Raw genomic sequence first — 8,574 nt, 5'->3', positions numbered from 1 at the left:
TACCCATCTGACAAAGGGCTAATATCCAGAATCTACAGAGAACTTAAACAAATTTACAAGAAAAAAAACAACCCCTTCAAAAAGTGGGTGAAGGATATGAACAGACACTTCTCAAAAGAAGACATTTATGCAGCCAACAAACATACAAAAAAATGCTCATCATCACTGGTCATTAAAGAAATGCAAATCAAAACCACATTGAGATACCATCTCACACCACTTAGAATGGTGATCATTAAAAATTCTGGAGACAACAGATGCTGGAGAGGATATGGAAAACTAGGAATGCTTTTACACTGTTGGTGGAAGTGTAAATTAGTTCAACCACTGTGGAAGACAGTGTGGTGATTCCTCAAGGATTTAGAAATAGAAATACCATTTGACCCAGCAATCCCATTATTTGGTATACATCCAGGGGATTATAAAACTTTCTATTATACAGAGACAGGCACATCTAAGTTTATTGTGGCACTGTTCTCCATAACAAATATGTGGAACCAATCCAAATGCCCGTCAACGATAGACTGGATAAAGAAAATGTGGCACATATACACCATGGAATACTATGAAGACATAAAAGGGATGAGTTTATGTTCTTTCCAGCAACATGGATGAATCTGGAAACTGTCGTCTCAGCAAACTGACACAGAACAGAAATCCAAACACTCCACATTCTCACTCATGAGTGGGTGTTGAACAGTGAGAACACACAGACACAGGGAGGGGAATATCACACATTGGAGCCTGTCTGAATGGTGGAGGCTAGGGCTGGGATAGCAGGGGATGGGAGCATTAGGGAGGGATAAAATTAGGAGAAATAACTAATTTTGATAACTGGGGCATGGAGGCAGCAAACCACCATGGCACATATATGCCTATGTAACAAACCTGCACATTCTGTCCATGTATCCCAGAACTTAGAGTATAATTAAAAAAAAAGAAAAGTGTAATTTGAATTGCATTCTAGTTATATTTCTGCAAACAAAAGGACTAAAGCAGAATATTTTAAAGTCAACCACAGAATTAAAGACTGTCTTCAAAGAAAACTCAATAATACTGAGAAGTTATTAACCAATTCTATAGAGACTAGAAGATAAACCCTTTGGAAATGGTTTTTTAAGACACTAAAATATAGCTGTTAAATTAGAATTCTGTGTCTATTACAAATATTCACTAAGTATTAAGATAAAATAAATACATTTATGAACAAGCATAACAGAAAATACATCTCTGGAAAATCTACAGAAAAGGAAAAACTAAAAGGAACTCTACAGGAAGAAGGAAAAATGTATAAAAATTGCATTTTGTAAAAGCAAAATAAATATATAAAATCAAGACCAAGAAAAGGAAAATGTTCTATCACTTGCTGGCATTTACATGTATTAATGAACACAATGGTAGCATATAACTAATGAGGCAGTAATAAGATTCAAAGGTCCTTAAAAAAAGGTAAGGGCCCAGCTAATATTAGACTTTGATAAGTCAAGATTAATATGATAATTTTTAGGTTAAACACACAACATTTTTTAAAAGTAGGACATGACCACAGAAACCTAAAAGGGTGAAATATAGAAAGGTCTCAGTAAAATAAATTTAAATCCAATTATATTTTTAATTACATTAAATACAAATGGATAAAAATCTAATCAAAGTAAATGTTGCTATACTTGATTTTTTATCACAGTTCTATTTGCTATTTACAGAAAATTAAGATAGAGGAAATATAAGAATAAAATAATGCAAAAAAGCTCCCCTACATAAAGATAAATTAAAACAAAACTGAGAAGGCATTATTAATATGCGACAAAGGAAACATTTAAATAAAGAGCATTCCTAAATAAAGAGCAGTAAATTTCATCGTGATAAGTGATTCAGTTTAACAGTAAAATATAATAATTTGAATTTTATTTGCAACAAATTAATATTAGCTCACCATATATGAAGCAAAAGGTTATACAACTAAAAATAGAAAAAAATGGTTTGGTAATTATATTTTTAAATGTTAATGGAATTCTCTTCTTGATAGAACAAAGGGCACAAGTTAATAACAAATGACTAGAAGAGCTAAGCAACATTCACAGGAATTATAACTTAATGAAGATATTACAGTGTGTATACTAAGAGTTATGTCACTGCATACAAGAACTGCAGAAAGAAAAGAGAAATTTTTAAGGAAAAGAGAATTTATATACATCTTTCATAGTTTCTTAGAATACAGCAAATAAAATAGAAAATGAATCAAACCTAAAAGCAGCAAAATTCTTCTGCATAAGATTTCAGGAAACACCTAGCTGCTAAGATTCATCAATTTAATTACAAAACTGGTACAAAGGAACAATAGAGTTGTGAAGGGGAAATTGAATTCTCCTAAGAGCAGTTGAAAGTCTATTTCTTGAAAAACCAGGACTCCTGATAACTGTTTTACTTATTTCACTGAAGATTTAGCTCTGAAAAGATTACAATAATGTTACTCTTTCCTTTTTTACTCTCTTTTTTTTTATTATTATACTTTAAGTTCTGGGGTACATGTGCAGATTGTGCAGGACTGTTACATAGGTATACACGTGCCATGGTGGTTTGCTGCATCCATCCCCCTCGATCTACACTAGGTATTTCTCCTAATGTTATCACTCCCCTAGCTCCCCCACCCCCAGACAGGCACTGATATATGTTTCCCTCACTGTGTCCATGTGTTCTCAGTGTTCAATGCCCATTTATAAGTGAGAACATGCAGTGTTTGGTTTTCTGTTCTTTTGTCAGTTTGCTGAGAATTATCGTTTCCAGATTCATCTACATCCCTGCAAAGGACACAAATTCATCCTTTTTTATGGCTGTACGGTATTCCATGGGGTATATGTGCCACATTTTCTTTATCCAGTCTATCTTTCATAGGCATTTGGGTTGGTTCGAAGTCTTTGCTATTGTAAACATTGCCACAATAAACATACGTGTGCTTGTCTTTATAAATGAACTATCTATAAACCTTTGGCTATATACCCAGTAATGGGATTGTTGGGTCAAATGGAATTTCTAGTTCTAGATTCTTGAGAAATCACACTGTCTTCCCAGTCGGAGAACTAATTTACATTCCCACCAATAGTGAAAATGCATTCCTTTTTTTCCATATCCTCTCCAGCATCTGCTGTCTCCAAATTTTTTAATGTTCGCCATTCTAAGTGGTATAAGATGGTATGTCAATGTGGTTTTGATTTGCATTTTTCTAACGACCAGTGATGATGAGCATTTTTAAAATACGTCTGTTGGCTGCATAAATGTCTTATTTTGAAAAGTGTCTGTTCATATCCTTCGCCTATTTTTTGATGTGGTTATTTTTTCTTGTAAATTTGTTTAAGTTCTTTGTAGATTCTGGATATTAGCCCTTTGTCAGATCAGTACATGGCAAAAATGTTTTTCCATTCTGTTGGTTGCCAGTTCACTCTAATGACAGTTTCTTTTGCTATGCAGAAGGTCTTAAGTTTAATAAGATCCCATTTGTCTATTTTGGCTTTTGTTGCCATTGTTTTTGGTGTTTTAATCATGAAGTCCTTACCTATGCCTATGTCCTAAATGGTATGGCCTAGGTTTTCTTCTAGGGTTTTTATGGTGTTACGTATTACATTTAAATCTTTACTTTACCTGGAGTTAATTTTTGTATAAGGTGTAAGGAAGGGGTCCAGTTTCAGCTTTCTGCATATGGCTAGCAAGTTTTCCCAACACTATTAAATAGGGAATCCTTTCCCATTGCTTGTATTTGTCAGATTTGTCAAAGATCAGATGGTTTTAGACGTGTGGTGTTACTTCTGAGGCCTCTGTGCTATTCCATAGGTGTATATCTCTGTTTTGGTACCAGTACCATACTGTCTTGATGACTGTAGCCTTGTAGTATAGTTTGAAGGCAGGTAGCATGATGTGATGCCTCTAGCTTTGTTTTTGCTGTTGTTATTGTTGTTGCTTTTTTTTTTTTTTTTGCTTAGGATTGTCTTGGCTCTGCAGGCACTTTTTTTTTCCATATAAAGTTTAAGGTGTTTTTTTCTAGTTCTGTGAAGAAGGTCAGTGGTAGCTTGATAGGGATAGAATTGAATCTATTAATTAATTTGAGCAGTATGGCCATTTTCACAATATTGATATTTCCTGACCATGAGCTTGGAATGTTTTTTCATCTGATCTTGTCTTCTTTTACTTCCTTGAGCAGTGGTTTATAGTTCTCCTTGAAGAGGTCCTTCACATTCCTTGTTAGTTGTATTCCTTGGTATTTTATTCTCTTTGTAACAATTGTGAATGGGGGATCTTCACGTTACAGCTCTGCGTTTTTCTGTTATTGGTGTATGGGAATGCTTGCAGACTGATTTTGTATCCTGAGACTTTGCTGAAGTTGCTTATCAGCTGAAGGAGATTTTGGGCTGACACGATGGGGACTTTTAAATGTACAATCATGCCATATGCAAATAGAGATGATTTGATTTCCTCTTTTCCTAATTGAATACCCTTTATTTCTTTCTCTTGCCTGACTGCTCTGGCTAGAACTTCCAATACCATGTTAAATAGGAGTGGTGAGAGAGGGCACCCTTTTCTAGAGCCAATTTTCAAGGGAATGCTTCCAGTTTTTGCAAACTCAGTATGATATTAGCAGTGGGTTTGTCATAGCTTTTATTATTTTGAGATATGTTCCATCAATACCTAGTTTATTGAGAGTTTTTAGCCTAAAGGGCTGTTGAATTTTGTGATGCCTTCTCTTCTTTTATCAAAGTAATCATGTGATTTTTGTCTTCAGTTCTGTTTATGTGATAAATTACATTTATAGATTTGCATATGTTGAACCAGCCTTGCACACCAGGGATGAAGCCAACTTGATCGTGATGGATAAGTTTTTTGACGTGCTGTTACATTCCGTTTGCCAGTATTTTATTGAAGTTTTCTGCATCAATGTTCATCATTGATACTGGCCTGAAATTTTCTGTTTTGTGTCTCTGCAAGGTTTTAGTATCAGGGTGATGTTGGGCTCATAAAATGAGTTAGGGAGGATTTCCTCTTTTCATATTGTTTGGAATAGTTTCAGAAGGAATGGTACCAGCTCCTCTTTGTACCTCTGGTAGAATTCAGCTGTGAACCCATCTGGCCCTGTACTTTTTTTGGTTAAGTAGGCTATTAATTGCTGTGTCAACTTCAGACCTTGTTATTCATCTCTTCAGAGATTCAGCTTGTTCCTGGTTAGTCTTGCAGGGGTGGGGAGTTTAAGAGTGCAGAAATGTAACCATTACTTCTAGATTTACTGGTTTATGTGCATAGAGTTGTTTGTAGTAATCTCTGATGATAGTTTGTATTTCTGTGCAATCGGTGGTGATATCATTTTTATTGTTTTTTTATTGCATCTATTTGATTCTTCTCTCTTTTCCATTAGTCTGGCTAGTGGTCTATCTATTTTGTTGATCTTTTCAGAAAACCACCTCCTGGATTTATTGATTTTATTGATTTATTGAAGAGGTTTGTATCTCTATACCCTTCAGTTCTGCTCTGATCTATTTCTTGTCTTCTGCTAGTTTTTGAATTTGTTTGATCTTGCTCCTCTAGTTCTTTTAATTGTGACATTAGGATGTCAATTTTAGATCTTTCCTCACTTCTCATGTTGGCATTTGGTGCTATAAATTTCCCTCTAGGCACTGCTTTAAGTGCAGGACACTGAAATAAGAATTTTCAGAATGGAACTGGGAGTATGTTCTCTGATTACCATTCAACTGAGGTTAAGAAAATACTACAAGTTTAACTAGGAAAAAATAAAATATTTGAAAATTAAGCTATACACATTTATATAAGTCAGAGGATAAAATGAATCACATGCATATTAATAACAATGTTGAAGTTGATAATATTTAAAATACTACATGCCACTCTTATGGGAGACAGGGAAAGCCAAACTTAGAAAATAGTCTATGATATATCTATCTGCATTTATCTGTGTGTGTGTGTGTGTGTGTGTGTGTGTGCGCGCGCGCGCGCATAAGAGGTTAAAAATAAAAATTAAGTAAATTCTAATAAAATACAAGGAAATAATTAAAATAATATGGTAATCAAAAGGTACATTAAAATAGTATTGTTCAAATTTTTAAATCATTCATTATAATATTTCTTAGAAAATACAAACACAAAAGAAATTCCTAAATTTAATAAATCACATACATAAAAATGTGTAGCACACGTTATATTTAATGGTAAAATGCTCAAAACTATCCCTGTGAAATCAGGACAAAATGCTTCCTACCATCCTTCTCACTATTTAAGAATGCAGTTTAAGCCCTAGCCAGTACAGCAATAAAAAACACATAAATTAATAAATTTTAAATATGGTAAAGAAGACATGGGAAACCTATTTTATTGGATGATAGGATATTACATCCAGATATTTGAAAGAAACCACAATAACTTTCAAATTAATGAGTCTATCAGAATTTCATGAACAGTATCAAAGACCAGTTACATATCTACATACCAGCATTTCTGCTGATATACATAAGTTCAATTGGTAAATAATATAAGATACCTGTTTACAAAACAGTAACATAAGAAACAAGCTAATAAAAGCTTATAAGACTTCTACAAAAGCAGTAAATTACAATTAAGAGGAATTTTAGAAAAACTGAGAGGAAGAAATTCCCTGCCCATATGCTACCCTCAATCCCTTCAAACATGCAGTGGTGAGAATTCTGTTCATTGATTATAATACAATCTACTTCTTTAAATAAATTAGAAGCCATTTTGGAACAGTTCTTCATATTGACTATTATTTTTTCATATTATTTAATTTTTTAATTTTTTATGTTTTAAAATTTATTTTTATTGCATTTTAGGTTTTGGGGTACATGTGAAGAGCATGCAAGATTGTCGCATAGGTACACACATGGCAGTGTGATTTGCTGCCTTCCTCCCCATCACTTATATCTGGCATTTCTCCCCATGCTATCTATCCCTAACTCCCCACCCCCCACTGTCCCTCCCCTATTTCACTATGACAGACTCCAGTGTGTGATGATCCCCTCCCTGTGTCCATGTGCTCTCACTGTTCAACACCTGCCTATGAGTGAGAACATGCAGTGTTTGATTTTCTGTTCTTGTGTCACTTTGCTGAGAATGATGGATTCCAAGTTCATCCATGTCCCTCCAAAGGACACAAACTCATTGTTTTTGATGGTTACATAGTATTTCATAGTGTATATGTGCCACATTTTACCTGTCCAGTCTATCATCGATGGGCATTTGGGCTGGTTCCAGGTCTGTGCTATTGTAAACTGTGCTGCAGTGAACATTCGTGTGCATGTGTCCTTATAGTAGAACAATTTATAATTCTTTGGAGATATACCCGGTAATGAGATTGCTGGATCAAATGGAATTTCTACTTCTAGGTCCTTGAGAAATTGCCATACTGTCTTCCACAATGGTTGAACTAATTTACACTCCCACCAACAGTGTAACAGTGTTCCTATTTCTCCACATCCTCTCCGGCACCTGTTTTCTCCAGATTTTTTAATGATCGACATTCTAACTGGCATGACATGGTATCTCAATATAGTTTTGATTTGCATTTCTCTAATGACCAGTGATGATGGGCATTTTTTCATATGTTTGTTGGCCTCATGTATGTCTTCTGTTGTAAAGCGTCTGTTCATATCCTTCGCCCACTTTTGAATGGGCTTGTTTTTTTTCTTGTAAATCTGTTTTAGTTCTTTGTAAATTCTGGATGTCAGCCCTTTGTCAGATGGGTAGATTGCAAAAATTTTTTCCCATTCTGTTGGTTGCTGATTCACCCTAATGACTGTTTCTTTTGCCGTGCAGAAGCTGTGGGGTTTGATTAGGTCCCATTTGTCTATTTTGGCTTTTGTTGCCAATGCTTTTGGTGTTTTGGTCATGAAGTCCTTGCCTACACCTATGTCCTGAATGGTTTTGCCTAGATTTTCTTCTAGGGTTTTTATGGTGTTAGGTCTTATGTTTAAGTCTTTAATCCATTTGGAGTTAATTTTAGCGTAAGGTGTCAGCAAGGGGTCCAGTTTCTGCTTTCCGCACATGGCTAGCTAGTTTTCCCAACACCATTTGTTTAATTTTTTTCTCAAAAAGGTACAAGTTTTACTTCTACTTATTCTATTAACATCAGTTCCAGTTATCTTTTCAGTGGTCTCTAATGTATACGTTAATGTTTTTCTTATATTTCAAATTTTGTTATGATTTTTTTCAACTCACACCCATTGCTATCTAATCCTATTTCTCTTAATCTGATCCTTATATGTGTTTATAGTATAATGTTCATTTTTCATAAGCAGTCATATTTGCCTGGGACACACTATGCATGGCATAACATTTTTTAAAAACTTATTATGGTCTCTGTACTAAATCATTTTCTGACAATCTGTTCTTTAAGTAAATATGCTCTCTTTGCTTTTGCAAAATTGTTCTTTATGTCATAGTTTTTTTAATTTTTCAAAAATTGTTATTGAATAATAGTAATTATGACAATATCTCAATTTTTAAAGCCAGATAGATGTCAAATGTTGTACAATCTTCAAAATAACTCAACAATTACACATGTGG

General features: G+C 34.3%; 1 long non-coding RNA gene across 1 annotated transcript; it reads right to left on the bottom strand.

Moving 5' to 3' along the window:
• Nucleotides 1-5,062: 5,062 nt before the first annotated feature.
• LOC116557311 lies at nucleotides 5,063-5,714 on the bottom strand. Its single transcript, XR_004271463.1, has 3 exons — nucleotides 5,704-5,714; nucleotides 5,616-5,617; nucleotides 5,063-5,213 (listed from the first exon to the last, which is right to left on the bottom strand). It is a non-coding gene; the product is annotated as an uncharacterized LOC116557311 (long non-coding RNA).
• Nucleotides 5,715-8,574: the final 2,860 nt, after the last annotated feature.

This window comes from Sapajus apella, unplaced genomic scaffold (assembly GCF_009761245.1).
Source record: "Sapajus apella isolate SASKATOON/1434 unplaced genomic scaffold, GSC_monkey_1.0 scaffold19, whole genome shotgun sequence".
Classification (NCBI taxonomy): domain Eukaryota; kingdom Metazoa; phylum Chordata; class Mammalia; order Primates; family Cebidae; genus Sapajus; species Sapajus apella.
This window is presented reverse-complemented; position numbering and strand designations above follow the sequence as displayed.